Source organism: Cheilinus undulatus, linkage group 6 (assembly GCF_018320785.1).
Source record: "Cheilinus undulatus linkage group 6, ASM1832078v1, whole genome shotgun sequence".
Lineage (NCBI taxonomy): Eukaryota > Metazoa > Chordata > Actinopteri > Labriformes > Labridae > Cheilinus > Cheilinus undulatus.
Window position 1 is genome coordinate 36,789,590 of NC_054870.1, and position 17,316 is coordinate 36,806,905.

Here is a 17,316-nt window from a genome sequence, read left to right on the forward strand (position 1 = left end):
ATTATTTTTCTCATTTAAAAAAGGTAGTCAACAAACATTTGAAGGTTTTATGACAAAAAAATATTCCACTCTGATTTCCGTCAACAACCTTGATCTGTTTCTGCATTGTCAATCACTTTATCTGACACCTTCACCATGACAGCACTTCACAGTATAAAGAAATATTCTTTATCAGAAAGTAATTTGCTTTTGAAGCTCACAAAGAGGCACCAATATTAATCCCAGATGCTTTAGGACTTAACAAAAATTCCTCACAGGAGCTTAAATTACTTTAAATACAGCTATCTTTGAAGATAAAGGGATAACAAAAACATTTATCACATTTTGTAGGCCCATCATGAATTCATAGAGCAGGGGTAAAAAAGTTGTGGCCAAGTTTCGCTCATCTTGCAGGATTCAGATATAGTCATGGGTACCAATCTCCACAGACACGTCCATTCAATGCAAATGCTGCACCTGCCACGACTTGTAAAAGCTTGTGCAGTTTCAATGAAAACAGGGTTCACATCATTTGGAAAGGTAGACTTGCCATTTCACGCACCAGTTTCCCGGCAATCCGTAAAGACCAGGAGACATTCCTCGACGGGATTAGAATTTTACCATCACAACGACAAGTCCCTAAAAATCATCCTTTCCCTACCAGCTTTTCTAACAATACCCCCAAAATGTTGATGTTAAATGCCTATGTAACCACCATAAATACTTGATGGCATATTTTTTAAATGCCTACAGAGATGTTAAGAGTCATATGTTCAAAAATGAACATTCTGCAGCAAACAAATGCCCATTAAATAATATGAAGTATAATTCAGCCCTCCAGCACTGCACAGAGCGACGATAATACTGAGCCGGTCAGAGACTGTATAGGTAGCAGTTGGCCCGGCTTCCTCGTCCAGTCAGGCTGAGTCGGTTCACACTGATAACGTAGGTAATGGTGTTTCTGGAAGAGTGAGGCCAGATGAAATACACCACACGGACAGATACCACAGGCATACTGGCCCCTTCTGTTGGAAAATTTCATTTTTTCCGGCAGGACGCCATGAATACTGAGGCTGAATCCAAATCCGGTTTTCCGCACTTTATCAGCGTGTGGCCCACCAAGTGGTGAGATGGCGGGGGAAGTGGAGGGCTGAAGGTGGTGGAAGGGGGGGATAGCGAGTTGGGTGGGGTGGAGGTGGGGGGGGGTGCGCCACTCAGCCGAGACCCTCCACTTTAATCCAATTTACAGCCTCCCCCAGCAAAAGATAATTACAACCCTTAAACCAGCTAGGAGAGGGCTAGAAAGAAAAGGCCTCACTCACCCAAACTGTGCCTCTGGCCCCTGAAGTCTCCACCTAGAGAAAGAGAAGAGAGAGAGGGGGGGTCTCTGTTAGCAGGACTCACGCAAAGGCATTGTGACAAACTAAGAGTGTGTGTAGCTAATGAGGCAAAGTGATTTTTTTTCCTCCAAATGGATGCCCACTGGGCAGAGGTAGAATGCACCCCAGGACTTCTTTACTTGCTGATGTTCAGCACAGATGTAGGGGAGGTGTATTTTAGGTTGGTATTTCTATACGTGCCTATTTGCCCAAAGAATAAATGCACCTTAATAGCACATATTTGTACAGCTGTGGTCATTATGGTATTTTTTAAACCTGTTATGAATAATCATACTTTTTAATGCTTCGTTGGGTTTTTTTTTGTGAATTTATATTCTTCTTCAGCTCAGACGGTGGGTGTATTTTATGTTGGTATTTCTGTAAGTTTATATGTACTCTTTCAATCAATGTACCTTACTTCCAGGTGTCACTTTTCCTGCTAACAGCTCATGTGGTGTTTATGTGACGGACTGTTCTGCTTGTCAAATGTATCCCATTTGAGTTGCCACAGGTGACATAAAGCAGTTATTCTTGCTGTAATTTGACACACTGTGTCAATACAGTCAAAGCTACAGCTGTACCTCTGAGTACAGTTTATTTTTTTCTGACTTATTCTTATTTCTTACCAAGTACATTAATCCAGGGAACCCAGAAAGTTTTGGTTACACAGGTAACGCTACATGAGCTGAACTAATGTAGCCTAAAACAACGATGATATCAGTATCGACAGATATTAGCTTATAAAGTGAATTATCGTATCGCAGATATGAAGATTTCTACGTCCAAAACTTGCCTATAAAAAACTGCCTGTATCAGCTGTAGCTATTGGCTGTAAGAAAAAATGAGTAAGTGGAGTTTTAGGCTGGACCAACCGACCTATTTCAGTTGAAGTCTTTTTCTTTATTCACCATCATCACTTACACTTTAAAAGTGAGTTTTAAGGACTGAATTTTGTTAATTTGTTCATCCCTAACCTTTAAATTTTGTGTTTTCAGGACTGAAGTCTTAGGTCTGAACTACACTGGGTACAGATATCGGTCTCCGAGTTTCAACTCAGGAAAGTGTTTATGTTCGGGTCAGCGTTAGCATTTTAGCTAAACTTTAGCTCCGCCATCTCAACAGGTGAGATTTATGAGCTGCTGTAGTTCTTAATTGCTTTTCTCTCTAGCGTACAGATGGGCAGACATTTCGAAAGTTATCCTTCCTTCATATGAAGTCCACATGACTTTTTCCTGGGGTGCAGAACTGTAACTGAAAGCCGTTTTGGCGACAACTGGTGGAACACATCCAGCTACCTAGCAAGCATCTAGAGCGAATGGAACTCTCATTTAAAGGTAAAAGGTCACAACGGGTCGCGTGAGATTGCAAACGCTGAGACAGGGCATGGCGGAACCGTAATGAACCGATCTCTTGCGTTAAAACTGGTTCGTGCTGCGTTTTTACCGATCCAGGGCTCTGTGGACCGATCCACTCAGACCGCTGACGATCCATATCAGATTATCTTAACACCACTACTAGGCTTCCAAATAAATTTGTAGATTTTTTCCCCCTTTTTGCACTAATAATTTCAAAATGTTGAGAAATTTGACATTTAAGATTTACTAAAATAATTAAAATCTTACTTTTTCCCTAGGAATACATTTCTGTCAGAGGTCCTTCAAGTTCAAAAGAAGGAATCTGTTTGTTTTTTTTGCAACACAAAAGGCCTTTTTTCTGGTTGTTGTATATATCAAATATATTTGTAGAAAACTGAGGTGAGTTTTAGATCTTGTCAAATCACAGATCAAAGTTTTGCTTATTTTATTTCCTTAGACTGCATCTTTGTCATGGTTCTTGAAAATGCAGAAGAAGAATTGGATTATCTTTTCTGCACAAGTATTTTGATGTTGTGTCATATAAACATTTTCTGCTAAATGTGGCTCTCGGATCCTGTAAAATTAGAGATTCAATATTTCACTTTTCTATCCCTAGACTGCATCTTTGTCAGAGGTCTTTGAAGTGGGAAAGAAGGAATGGGGTTAACTTTTTGCAAAAGAATGTGAAGAAATAATAATGAAGGGGCTCACAGGGGAGCGGAAACGCTGGCCAGTCCTAATTAATAGAAGGAGAGACACTCCCAAAGTCTCCCATTCACAAGCTCACAATGGAGATCTCCACCAAGCAGAACCTGGAATGGAATATGGGAGGAGTGAATGGAGACAAAAAAAAAAATCAGACTCAAGCTCTCATTCTCTTTGCACCCGTCTGTCTTTTGTATTTCTATTTTATAGCATTAGACCCAGGCCTGTGGTCCTATAGTGCATGCTCCATTCAGTGAGACTGTGTTCAGAGGATCCCCCTGGTCAGTTTAGTAAATATGGGTGCTGGCAGTGTGTATGAAAGGATGGCACATTTCCAGAACTTATCCAATGCAGGACTCTCCTCCTCCAGCTCTTTCAGATACTCTCCCTCACACCATCTCTCTTCTCTCTGTCAGGTGCATTAACAGCCACTGAAATCAAGAGTGTTGGTAGCCTGTACCAAGGGAGGATGGGGAGGGTGGTTATTTTGCCACAAGTCAAGTCAGGATGGTAGGGGGGGGGTTTGTGAGGGGCAACAGGAGAAGTGTGGACCCACCTGCCACTGATTATCCTCCCAGTTAGAGGGTTTAGTCTTGACCTGTGAACTTCAGAGCTGCCCCACACCACTAATCTGTTAATTAACCGAGAAATACCCTGGAAAAACTTTGAACGGCCTTTGTGTGTGCGTTTGCATGAGTGCATGTAAGTGTGTAAGGGGAAGAGACAACAAGAGCAACAGCGAGAGAGAGAGAGAGAGAGAGAGTAGCGTATAGCAGGATCACACTGTGGCATGTGCTTTCTCTCTATATAGCTGGCTCATTCTCCCTCTGCTGTGTCTCTGGATAAGTAGGACACTCAGCCGTAGTTTTACGTGGTCAGCACTCATCTTTGTTGGCAGCATATTCAGCCCCCTGAGTGAAAGAAGAGGCCTCCATCTCTGCAGCTCGATGACACCCACGATAGTCATGACCCTGAATGCACCCAAGACACCAAATGACAAGCGTAGCCTTTCCAGAAATGTTTGGAACACTTTTGCTTTGATTGTTCTACGTCGACAAATACACCGTGCCAAAGATGAAAATGTAGTTGAGAAAATTTTCTTTATTTAATGATAATGCAATTTTCACTTAAACTGATGAACTGTACATGTGCATTACAACATGACTATTTTCACTACACTGTTTTACCTTCATCTTGCAGTTTTAGCAAGATTGTTTCTATGAGATGAATTCCAGTTTATCATTTGGCATAAAAATCTGGTGTAACTTGGCTACGCATTAAACCTTGTTATTGTTATATATTTTGACCTTCTACATATGTTTATGCCCCAGTACAAGAATACACACAAAAAAACACTTAACGAAAAAATCAGGCAGAAATGCTGAGGGATTTTTGTGCTTATGTACTTTTTGATGCTGTGTTTAAACAAAATTTAAAGAGAGCTAGATGGTTTTTTTACAACATGTGGTATCTAAGTACTGAGGTATCAAAAACATTGCATGAAAGTAAACTAATTCTATTTCAGGACATTTCATAGTAAGGCTGCAACTAAGTTTATGTGAAAGAGTAGAGGTCAACCAATTATTGGTCTGACCCGATATTATATTATCATATTATTATCAGGCTGATATTCGTCCAACTATTGGTAAGGGTGTTTTATTCTACACATACACTATAAAGTTAAATAATCAAAATGTGCATTACTTTGGTTCCACTGCAAGGTAAGTTGTTCCTGTTTTCCTGCAGCTACTGTGGTGCTCTGTGCTGTTACTCATGCTGATAGAGCTAGGGCTAAATTGTTTATTTTCCTTCATTTATCATGCAATTTTACTCTTGGCACATTAAGTGAATTTTGTACATCAAAACAAATACATATTGGTTCCAAATATCAGTTATCGGTCTCATGAACTACTAATACTCTGTATTGGCTTTGAAAAACCAGTAATGGTCAATCCCTATATTTCAGGACAGATTTTCTTGAGAGGTCCAAAGAAAGTCCCACTGTAGTAAAGTGTGTGTACTACATCATGAAAAATCCAGCAATATGTCTACTATTTCTTTCAAAAATACTAAGATTCAAAATACAATTCATATAACCTTTCGTTGGGCAAATTTCATTCGTCACAGGGGCACAAGCAGATATCAATATGCCTTGAGAATTAGTAAAAAGCCAAAAGTGTTGGAATAACTCTGTAACAATTTCCCAGTTCATATTTCTGAAATAAATAAACAAATAGATAATGGCAGGTATTTTGGAAAGGAACCCTTTGTGAAGCTGATATGGTAAAGTAAAGAAATAATAGGAAGTCCTTTCTCTAAACTTTGTGCTTTGATTGTCCTATTAAATTTCCCCTCTTCATCAATATTGTGGGGTGTATTTTAAGTGCACATTCCATGCAGCATTATTCTGGGGTTTGGGCTTACTCTAAATAGAGATCCATCCATATTTTGGTTTGTGCTGCAAGAACGTGAAATCATATTTTAGGGGTGTATTTTATGAACACATGCACTATTATTTTGGGGTATATAATAAGGACATGTGCATCCATATGTTGGGGTGTATTTTATGGACACATGCATCTATATTTTTTTGGTTTTGTTGTGTGTACTCCTTGGTTGAGAACTTGTCTGTGTACAGCACAATAAGGAGATGACATCCAGGATACAAAGTGTAAAATATGCCGTAACTTTGACGAACTTATCTTATTTTATCCAACTTTTTTGACACATGGTTCATTCCTATAATGACCCTATAAAACTGGTGTAATAAACCCTATTTTTTCTCAGCTGATGAAACACACCTGGTTGTCCTGCTGTAAATAAACTAAAATCTCAGAGGTTGCTCTGACTGAGGCAGCTGATAAGTGGGCCAACAAAGTCAATTAGTTCTGTGTTTATTAGTATGTGACAGGTGCTGGGTCATGCAGATTAACTCACAACCCTTGGAGGGATGGGACAACAATAATGGTGAAACATGTCCGTCCGACCAGAAAGTAAAGGTAGCAAAAGGAGCATCGTGAAGCCTGCTCAATTAATTATGTGGATTAATGAAGTTCTGCTTGATTAAATGTTGATGCCATTAAAAAAAAAAAAAAACGCCTAGTTTTTCTCTCCAAAGTGACATAATGGACACTCTTAGATAAATAATGGAATCCTTCATGGTTAGGGAAACCAACACATTATATGTTATAAACCACTCCCCCTCATGAGCACCCAATCGATTAATTAAGGCTATTGCCCTTGATTATCCAATCAAAGGTTTTATACAGGTTCAACCTCTAACCTTCAACCTTCTCTGACTGGAAGGATATTGATCGAAGAGGAATGCTTTATTTTCAGCTACTGGAACAACATTACCTTTAAAAACATGTGCTGACAAAGTGTCCTTTCATTGACCCCAGAGAGCTTTAGCAGCTTATTGTTTTTGAACACCTCAGGTTGAATGGGCAGCTAAAACATCACGGTGCAACCATTTAGACAACTATTACATTAAATAATTGTCAAAATGAAGTGAGGGATCAATAACACTCACTGTTCTCTGAAAGCTACTGATGCAAAAACTTTCCTATCCTGTAACTCAACACAATAATACCCTGTTTATTTGTGCTGCCAATATAAAATATGAATTATTTCCTCTGTTTGGAGCATGAAGGTGCATTTGATATAAGAATTGTATTGTTTTGTTGTAAAATCACTCAATCATGTTTAGCTTTCTCACAAATATACTGACTGGAAATGTAATCACAGCATAACTGGTGTTTGTCTATATAAGCAATGCATCAACAAAATGCACCAATCAGTGGTTCAAACTATCATGACCTGAAGCTGATCATCAGGCTTAATAACGTATAATGTGGTCAGACTATGATCACCCCTAGGAATTCCCCTATATGAGCAAAATCTGATTAATGATCAGCAACATCCTGATCTCTCCTGTGAGTTTTATTTATTCCCTGCTGCAAAAATACAAAAACAATTTTAAGTTATTTCTTGTTTGGAAAGGCAAAACTGTAGGCAAACCTTTGCATGTTAGATGGTGTTCTTTCTCTTCTGTGTAAATTAACTATTTGATTAAAACATGACTCAAGATGAACACTTGTTTGAAGTTTACGCACTTTTTGATACTCCTGATCAGATATGAAAAAATAAGTCGATTCACATCAAAATCACAAATAATTTCTACAGTTCTGACTCAATTTGAAATGCCCAATAATCAATAGTTTTTGTACTTTATTCCATCCTAATCATATTTTTCAGCACAGGTAGTTTGTACACAGCAAACCTGCTGCTGTCATTGTCTCCGTGCTCTGTCTCCATATTCGTGGGTATACGGACGACGCAGAAGTTTGTCACTGCTGGCTTGTTAGCCTTGCTGCTAACAATAGCAGTGCTAGCTCTCAGTAGCTGCAGTCACATAAGCATTTTTTTTCACAATGCAATTACATTTATTCTGATCAGACATTTAAATTCCTCTGTTCACATGGACGCTAAAAGATGCGATCAAAGTCAGATGTGCGTGTTCATGTATCATAGATTTGATCTGAATAAAACTGCTCTGACATGAGCCGTAACGTCCCACTGGTAGCATTTACCAAAAATTTGCCAAGGGCATATCTCCTGCATCTACTTCCATTTGAATAATGTTGTGTTTTTTGCTGTTCTTGTTTTGTTTAGTTTTCTGCTGTTGTATTTTGCACTTCAGGGCAAAGATTTTTTGATACACTAGAAGATCAACAATTCTCTTAGAAGTTTTGAGTCAAAAAAGTTTTGCTTTGTTCCCGCCATGTCTCCGTTTGTTATGAAAATAACAAAGCAGAAAGAAATCATGATACGTGGGGCAGACATGTGCTGTAAGACAAAAATCCCCCCAAACAGGGAGAGACGATCAGATGGAGTGTTTTCATGGACGCTGATCTAGACAACGATCGGCATAAACCGCCTTCATAGAGAATGTGATGTGCATCAGGAATCTGTTTGATCAAAAATCGATTCTGAATCTAATCATGGCCCACAGAATCAGAATCAAACTGAATCATGAGATATGACAGATTCCTACACCTGCTGTTGATTAGAGATGCACCCATTGTGAAAATTAACCAATGTTTAACATAATAATAAAGATATTTTCTCTCATGTTTGACCACGAAAATAGATCAGAGTTTGTCCTACAGGACACTTCTGCCCTGTAAAAAATCTCGTATTTCACTAAGAAGCTAGATATTCCAGATGCCAGCATAAAACTGATTGGACATTTCAGATAAACATTGATTACTGATACCTGTTAATGCCACATCATTTGGCCGATGGCTGGTGCTTATCAGCCATTACCAATGATAAACTGATGCATCCCTACTGTTGATGATTTAAAAAATTAAATTTCATCACTTTAAAACACATTGTGTCAAGAACTGTATAAAGGCATCTTAAGTTTTAACCTTTTTAAGTTGCAGTGGCTCCAATCGGCTTTGTGTGTATAAATAAAACTACTTCTGTAAAAGGGTGTAATCAAAGTTAGAAGCAAATTACATGGGATAAACATTATTTCTTTTAAAGTATTCTTTATTCTGAGAACAAACAGCGATAACTCGTCAGTGGTACTTTCCCTTTAGACTCTCACCACTGAGCTCAACTGTAAACAGAATTAAGTCTCTGTTAATATTTAAACAACCAAAGTCATGACACAATCTCAACAAGGTAACTAGAATCTGCAATCCAAATATCAGCTTTGGGTAGATGATTAACCGTTTCTCTTTGCTCTTTTATTTCCTAATATTAAATCCACCAGGGTGCCTAAAATTTTTAGTTCTACAGCACTTTGACCAAGTGGGTTTGAACTACAAGGATCCATGCGGACAACTGTGGCCCCTGGCAGAATCTGAAACACCACTGATGTGTCAACATATCAAATAACCGTTGTGAAATGCCACGGCTGCATTCACTCCTTGTTTTGGTGCTTGCTGAACAAGGCTGCGTGGGATTGCTCTCCCTCACCCTGTGGTCTGTCCTCTAGGGTGCGAGGAATCTGAGTCACTCACTGCACATCAGGCTTTTCCCCCCGGGGGCCCTGGCACTGGCAGAAGCAGGTTAACAAACTGTAAAGGCTTCAACTGAGCAGCACACAAACTGTTTTCTCTCCACAAAGGGATTGGCTCCAACAAATGTCATAAGCCTATAATGAGATAGCTGATCTCTGTAGTAGAGAAGAAAAGAAAAGAAAAATGCTTCCCCTCTGCAGTCAGTGGCTATTAGAGTCAGTGAGAGGAAAAAGGGGAAGCTGCCCCATTCTCTCTGAAGCCCTCGGAGGCCGGCCAACATGACAATGCTGGTCAATTAATTGGTGAAAAAGTGAAAATCCAATTAATGTGTATCAAGCTGGCAGTTTTGCATGATGATGGCTCATTAGGAGACCAAGCTGAGGGTGGTGGAGTAGATGGGTGGAGGGGCTTAAACCCCACTCATTAAAGCTCTGTCTTTCTCAGTGGGGTTTTTAGAGACCAGCTTATTTATGCAACAGGTTCTAAACAAAACCTCAATGTAACGCTCACTTAGTAGGTCTGAAAGTGATGAATTCCTAAACTGCGAGGGTGGAGATTCTTTGGTTCCCAAGCAAAACTTACATCAACCCAAAAATAAAGAATCTACTTTAACTTACATGGGCCCAAAGATAAAGAGTTTAGCCAAACTTACACAGACCCAAAAATAAAGTATTAGCCAGACTTACACAGACCCAAACATAAGGAAATTTAGCTTAACTTACATGGACTTAAAGATAAAGTATTAGCAAAACTTACACAGACCACCTAAAATTTCAGTTCTTTACGGATCAAGGAATTAGGATAAACAAATAATAAAACTTCAGGTGACTTTGGTCTGTTGCTCCATCTTATAAATCAACCAAATGATTTGTAAATATGGCTGGTATTTACAGCGTATTATTAAAATTTTTAGCTAACATCTATTGATATTGAAATCTGCTGATAATATTGTGCTTCCTTACATAGAATTCACTATTTGTGCTTATAAGCATATTTTTCATAGATACTGCTTCTTTATAAGTCATTATTAATCATATGAGCAGCCTTACTCTGCTTGACAATACATTACAACAAATAATCTCTAACTTGGAGCTTTCTCTCAGTGCTGCCTCCTAATAGTTGATTATTCATAGCGTTTAGGAAAATGTGATTACGAAACCAAAAATGCTTTCCTCAGTCTGGGTCATACATGGGTTAGAGTAGGCATGGTGATAATAGAAAAAGATCCTAATAGATGTAAAACAGCATTATTTCTCACCATGAATGAGCAGTGATTTGGGTGTTTTTAGTGGGAAGCAAAAAATCATCACGATATCAGCAGATAGGAGCTTTAAAAGTTGATTATCAATATTGGCAAGTATGAAATTTCTGCCGAAATTGACAACCGATATATCAGCTGTAAATATTTATTTATTTATTAAAATGGGACAGAGCACATTAATGAACATAAGCATAAAAGACAAATGTAAACATGTCAGAGTTAGCAAAACTGCTAATTTACATGCATAGTCCTAACACATAAAGAGACAGAACAACAACGCTAACAGTGTGCAAAAACACAATAACAAAATTAATGTTAACTGTGCTGAATGAAGTGCATGACTCATAAAGCATGTTATAAAGTGTCACTTCAAGTACAAGGGGTAGTATTTCCACACGGATGGATAATATCAGCTGTGTACAAATAAGTTTATATACTCTGGACCAACAGATATATGTCAGTTGAAGTCTTCTATTGCAGTGTTAATTTTGGCAGCTATTTTTAATTTTAGTCTTTAGATGAAATATCTTTTAGTTTTAGTCACATTTTAGTCATTTCTATCCTTTTTAGTTTAAGTCTAGTTTTAGTCAACAAAAACTCAAAATATTTTAGTCTAGTTTTAGTCCATAAAAAGTCCTCACATTTGAGTCTTTACTTTTTGTCCAAGTATTTATTCTCTTGTCTAAATCTGGTACAAGTCATGGTAGTGGGTTCTATGCACTCTGCCAAACCTGGGGTCCCTGCTTTCTACTGCTGAGAGGCAGAAGAGATACAGATGCATTGTTTTTGGACAGATTTACTCACAGTGGAGAAATATCACAGATTTTGAATGTGCGATGAAAACTTAATTACATTTTCGTCTAGTTTCAGTCATCCTGACAAAAACTAAATTTACTTTTTGTCAGTTTTAGTCATCAAAGATCTATTTTTGTTAGTCTGAGTCTAGTTTTTGTCATGGAAAAAAAAGACTGTCGACAAACATTTATAGTCACAGCTTTAGTCGATGAAAAAAAGTTTTTTTTGTTCTCATTCTTATAACGTTAAAGTGTGTTCTAAGGACTGAAGTTTTGGTCTTAATTAAAAATGCCCCAACTGTATAAACCAGGGCTGATACCAATACTGTGGTTAAATGCTTTTTTTCATTGTTTCTATCAGTGTAACAGGTCAAATCTTCTCTGAAATCAGATGTTAGGTGTTCCAAATGCTGCCATTAAATTGTTAACACCCAACAGATCAACATCTGCAACTGTTCATGCCCACAATATCTGCTGATGGCCGATGTTTGTCAAAAGGCCGATGACAGCCAATACTGGCGTTAAAGAGATGCATCTGTGCATCCCTAGGCTGAGCTTCATTTATACATTGGTATTGGCTAAACGAATATGCAATATCAGACACTGGCAAAAATCCACAGTCATGCATTCCTAGTTTTTAGGGACAAGGCATTATTATGTGCCTTATTGGGACTTAGAAAGGGTTAATACGCTACAAATATGCATGCTATTTAAAGGTGATTGTGTTTTTGGATTAAATAGGACCATACATTTGGTAATCTGGTGTACTTCTTCCAATGTGGAGAAAATTTGTTTAAGCGGGTTCCTATTTAAAGTTAATAAGTAAAAATAAATATTTCAGGTTCAGTGACATTAAAAGCAGTTCATATGCAGAAATGAGCAGTTTGGAAAATTTTTTAAAACTCCTGATCACCAAGCAGGCTTTAATCTAGAGCTGCTATGAGAAAAACAGAATAGCAGCAGTTTGACTAAATTTACCGGTTGGCTCACCACGGACTATGATTGATAATATGTTCTAACTTGCACAAATAAATCAGTAATGTTTTGGTTATGAGACACTACCAATATTTGTGAAATTTCAACATCATGCTGGAGCTTGCCGACATTTTACCAAATATTGGATGCCAAGGATTTGTATTTATGTTGGTTTGGTATTGAAACAGTTATCAAAAGCATTTAACTACTGCGATTGCAGTGATAAAGTTTAAATCCTTGTTTCATGACAATCTGATGTTAGAGTATTTTAGTTCTGAAAAATCTATCTCATCTTTGTTAGAGAGAAAACTAAGAAGAAGAGAATCTGTCAACTTAAACCGATATAAAATTGCAGTAAATGCACAACAGAACAAAGTTTTTGTAACATTTACACACAAGAGTTGCAATCAAAACAATTTCAAAACAATAGTAATTGTCGCTATTATAGTGCATCTGAAAACTAGATGTCTCTCTCTCTCGCCCACTTCTGAAGCTCCCCACACCCTGACAAAATAAAGAATGTGCTCCCATACTCCTGCAGCCCGCGTGTGTTTGTCTAGCCTCTGCCTCTATGTGTAAGATTAATACTCTTGCCACACTCTCATAGAATAATGTCACTTTAATCTTGTTTGGGGCAAAATTCGAAGTGGAGTGTGTCTACTTGTTTCCTGAGATTACTTCATCTTTCTTTCGGCAGCGGTGTGTGACTCTGCCGCCTGCTGTCCCCTGGCATTGGATGTCCCATTACCCTTCACACGCCGCAACTTTCTGCTGTTTGCACAACGCTGGCCACAGGAGCCAAACAGGAGGCCAGTATACTATTGATGTTTTTACATTTTCTTTACCACTGCAGAACACTCTCTAGCTGTGTGGAGCCTCTATAGGAAACTAGAGCTGGTGGCTGAGCATTTGGAATATTTTTAGATGCTTAGAAATGCTCTAAGAATATCTCTGCATCTTGTGTGGCTCCTGTTGTGTGCTTCAAACAGCATGTAGCACTTTTTTTTCTGTTTTCTCCTGCTGTTTCAAGCATTAGTTATATTTCCATTTAAGAGGAAATAATGATTAGTTTTTAACTGCTGTTTTGCACACATCATAGACTTAAATTTAACAGAAACTTGAATCACAGTGGCTCAAATGCTTTTTCAGCAAAAAAATGAATAAGTTCAGATCTTATTTTCAGTTAACCAGTGTACACAGTCATCAGATCTTTCACAAAGCTTCCATTTCTAGTAATCACCACAGTTTGCTCCTAAGTATTACTAATAATTTTTCCATAGTTCTTCAATAATTCACAATTAGTTTGCAGGCACTTTAGCCTTTCCAGCTGCATTTCCAATCAAAGGGGCTGCAGCGCACAGGCTTATAAATCTTAAAACAATAATAAAAAAAAAAAAAAGAAGCCTTTACATAGCACCTACAGGACACACATCTAACACATGAATACAATTCAAATGAGCTCTTTATGCCTCGGCCCTTTAAGGTTTGTTAAAAGCCAAGTTAGTTAGCATCAATTCCAATTCATTTCCACATTTACCAATTGTTGCAATTTCCGTGGATTCTTTACGTCTGAGGTAGGCAGACACACTCTGTGCCGTTTGGAGAAGCAGTGTGTTTTTCCCCTCACTTCCTAATAATCTATTCTGTTCAGCCAGCTGCATACATTGACAAATGTTTCCAGCATTAGGTATTTACCCGGTGAAAGGTAATAGATGCAAGGGTTTAAAAATGCCTGCTGCAAGAAACAGCCAGCACACGAGCAAAAAGGCATCACAATAGGGAACATTTGTATCCTTTTTGCAACAGGAATATCGTGTTTGCAATAGATTTCCAAATAAAACGAGGACAAATGTAGATTTAAAAAAAGAAAAAATGACATTTTACAACCAATACTCGTCATTCTTTTGAGCATTATGCATCACTAATCTGTGATCTGCCTATTTCAAAATTAAATGACTAATTTTGCACGCTTATGATGGGGTTGCTCTGCAAAATGTAGCTTAAAGACACAAAATGAGACATATTTTCTCTATTGTTTGCCTTTAGTTGAAGAAGACTGAGCAAAGAGTCAGTAAGGAGGCGGTTAATTTGTAAGAAAAATGCTGTCAAGTTTCTGAAAGATTCACTTAATTTCTGTTTAAGAAACACAACAGTTCAGTTCCAATCATACAGCCAAACACAGCAGAGATTTACTTTGATCTCTTTGTCTAATCTGCTTTGTCTTTAGGAGAATCTATTTGTTATTTCTTTATGTCTCTTTCTGTCTGATTTACATCGGTGCAGTTTGTTCTTGGAGGCTAATGAAAGCTGTGACAGTGCATTAATGAGGCTGCTTATTTCAGCTCGACTCCACTTCCTGCGTTTACCTCACTCACTTTGTTCTCCACATTTCCTCCCTCACTCCTGCGTACTTTATCATGATGTTAACATTACACCCACTCCTTCAGCGTCTTATCTTTGACTTCTGAGAAATACTTTTATATTTACTGGCTCGTTCTTATGCTGAATTTTTTACCTTGAAACACTGTAGCTGCTGGGATTTGCAGTCACATTATTTTTTGGAGGAGCAGAAAGTTACATTTGGTCTGTGTGTAAAAGGAAACAAGATGAGACCTTTGTGAGTGCTTATTTATCTTACGCAAAGTATGTTTTATTGCCAAGTTTTTCTGCTAAATCAAAAAGTGATACAACTCCCTATAAAAGTGCATAAAAGACGTAAAAATCCCCCTTTATATTATCATAATGCACAATAAAAACAGCTATTTCCATTTAGAAATACTGCAAATAATTCTTGATACTGAAGTCAAGAAATTAGACAGAGTTTATACAATAGCATCATAATTTCACTTCTTACTCACAGCTTGTATTGGGATTTAAATGCACCAAACCTCATTACAAACAGTAAAGAATCAAAGAATCAGTCAGTGTGGTACGCCTGTACAGCCTGCTGGGATTAATGGATAACTCCAGTGAGAGACGCCTCTGTTCTTAAGCAAGACAAAATGACCACAGGCAGCCCAAGAATTTGGCGGTCAGTAACTGTGGCTGTTTCCCATACATATATTATTATAGCAATAGCGGCGGTGGTGATTGAATTTCTGACCTTTTGTTGAAATGGGAAAGGGGGGAGGGGGGCGCATTTCAATTTTTGTTGTGTCATTCATGTCTTAAAATAACTACAGGGATGAAAGATCATGGCTTGATTCAATTACAGTGCTGTGTAAAGGCTAAAGATTACTGTATTCAACATGGAACCTCACTTGTACACATATGGTATAAATACAGGAGCTGATTTTAGGCACTTTAAATAGACTGAGGACAAGCAAACACTCAGGATTGTTCCAGTTAGCTCAAATTTTGTAACAACAGAAATAAAGTAATACATTTCTTTTAAGTAAATACGTAAATTCATGATGATTTAGGGGAATTTTGTTAGTAGAATCAAACCCAGCTGTAGTGAAAATACATTCTCAAGATGACAAACCTGACACTGGACTCCTTTAACCACACAATCCATCCAACACTGGAGAAAGCACAACAAAAGCTGCCAAACTAGAAAAGTTTGGTGGTGGAAACCTGGCCGGCTCTGCCAATCAATAGCAAAGTTTGCATTAAAAACTGCTGACAGCTGTGGGAGAGAGTTCCCACTTTCATCTCGCGCCGTCTGGCCCTCCGGCTAACCTCACCGTCACCCTCTCCCTCCTCAGACCTGCTCTCTTTATTAATCTTTGTCGCATCCCACAGCCCGACCCTGAGCTCTGCCCCAGCCGCGCTTTTCACTTATCGCTAAACTTTTGCCTTATTTCTTTTTTTTTTTCCGTTATCAAAGAACACTTCATTTGATAGCCTTGAAGCGAGGGTCCTCCACTATCCTGCAGAGGAGCCCACCCAGCAGCCCTGTCTCACCGTATCAACCTGTTTGCTGAAAGACGGAAAGCGAGCTCGGCGAATGAAGAGTGTGAGTATGTGCATGTGTGTGAAGTGTCTGCAGGGGAGGATTAGCTCTTTCCTTTAAACTTATCTGACTTGTCTTCTCGCTGAAACCTATGCCTTAGTCAAAATTAATAGAAAAAGTACAAATAAAGATCGAAAACATTTACCTGTATGGGGCCTACTGTGATTTTTAGTTGGTGTGAACTTTGCTCTTTTGTTCCCCGCTGCTGTTTTCTTGGTTGTGGGTCCCACTTGACAGTCACAGCTCAAAGATGACCTGCCTGTAAAAGCAGGCCTCTGCTGCCCCTTAGGGGTGGAAAGAGAGAGAAGAATTTGAGTAGTCCCCTCAGTATGGAAGGAAGTCTTTATTTAACAGGATTATATCTGTTTTATGACTCTAAAAGACTGAAATATTCTTCACTTTTCACTTAATAACACTGATGGATTATTGTGATTTCCAGTGAAAGTTGTTGTGTTGTTCCTGAGTGTATCAGTCAGCTCCAGGCTGGGTGTTTGGTGTGTGCGTGGCAGATCTAATCCCATTAGTGCTGCTGATCTTGGGCCTCAGGATCTGTTGTGTCTCTATCAAACCTGCTGCATGCCTTGTCTGCTCAACTCCAATCTATTTTCTTGGGAGCAGAGGTAAACAATCTTGTTTACAGGTCGTACAGAGAAAGATCAGATCAGAAACCTCCTCAGGGTCCTTTCACAGTTACATTTGTGTTTCAGCTAACAGAACTACTGCTTTAATGTGCCTACAGGGGTAATACTCAGGCAGCATAGCAGCACAGCTACAAAGATGAAAATGCAGTTTTCTGTTTAACTTAAATAATGTCCATTACATTTATACACCCTTTTGGCATCAAAATGAACATTTCTCACCCCTTTTAATGTTTTAAA

At 38.4% G+C, this 17,316-nt stretch overlaps 1 long non-coding RNA gene across 1 annotated transcript in view; it reads right to left on the bottom strand.

Moving 5' to 3' along the window:
* The window catches only part of LOC121511330, an 83,421-nt gene extending 67,221 nt beyond the window's left edge, over positions 1-16,200 (bottom strand). The window contains exons 1-2 of the long non-coding RNA XR_005992035.1: positions 15,968-16,200; positions 1,302-1,334 (exon numbers count right to left, since the gene is read on the bottom strand). This is a non-coding gene — a long non-coding RNA (uncharacterized LOC121511330). The remainder of the gene's footprint in view (positions 1-1,301; positions 1,335-15,967) is intronic.
* Between the last annotated feature and the right edge of the window lie 1,116 nt (positions 16,201-17,316).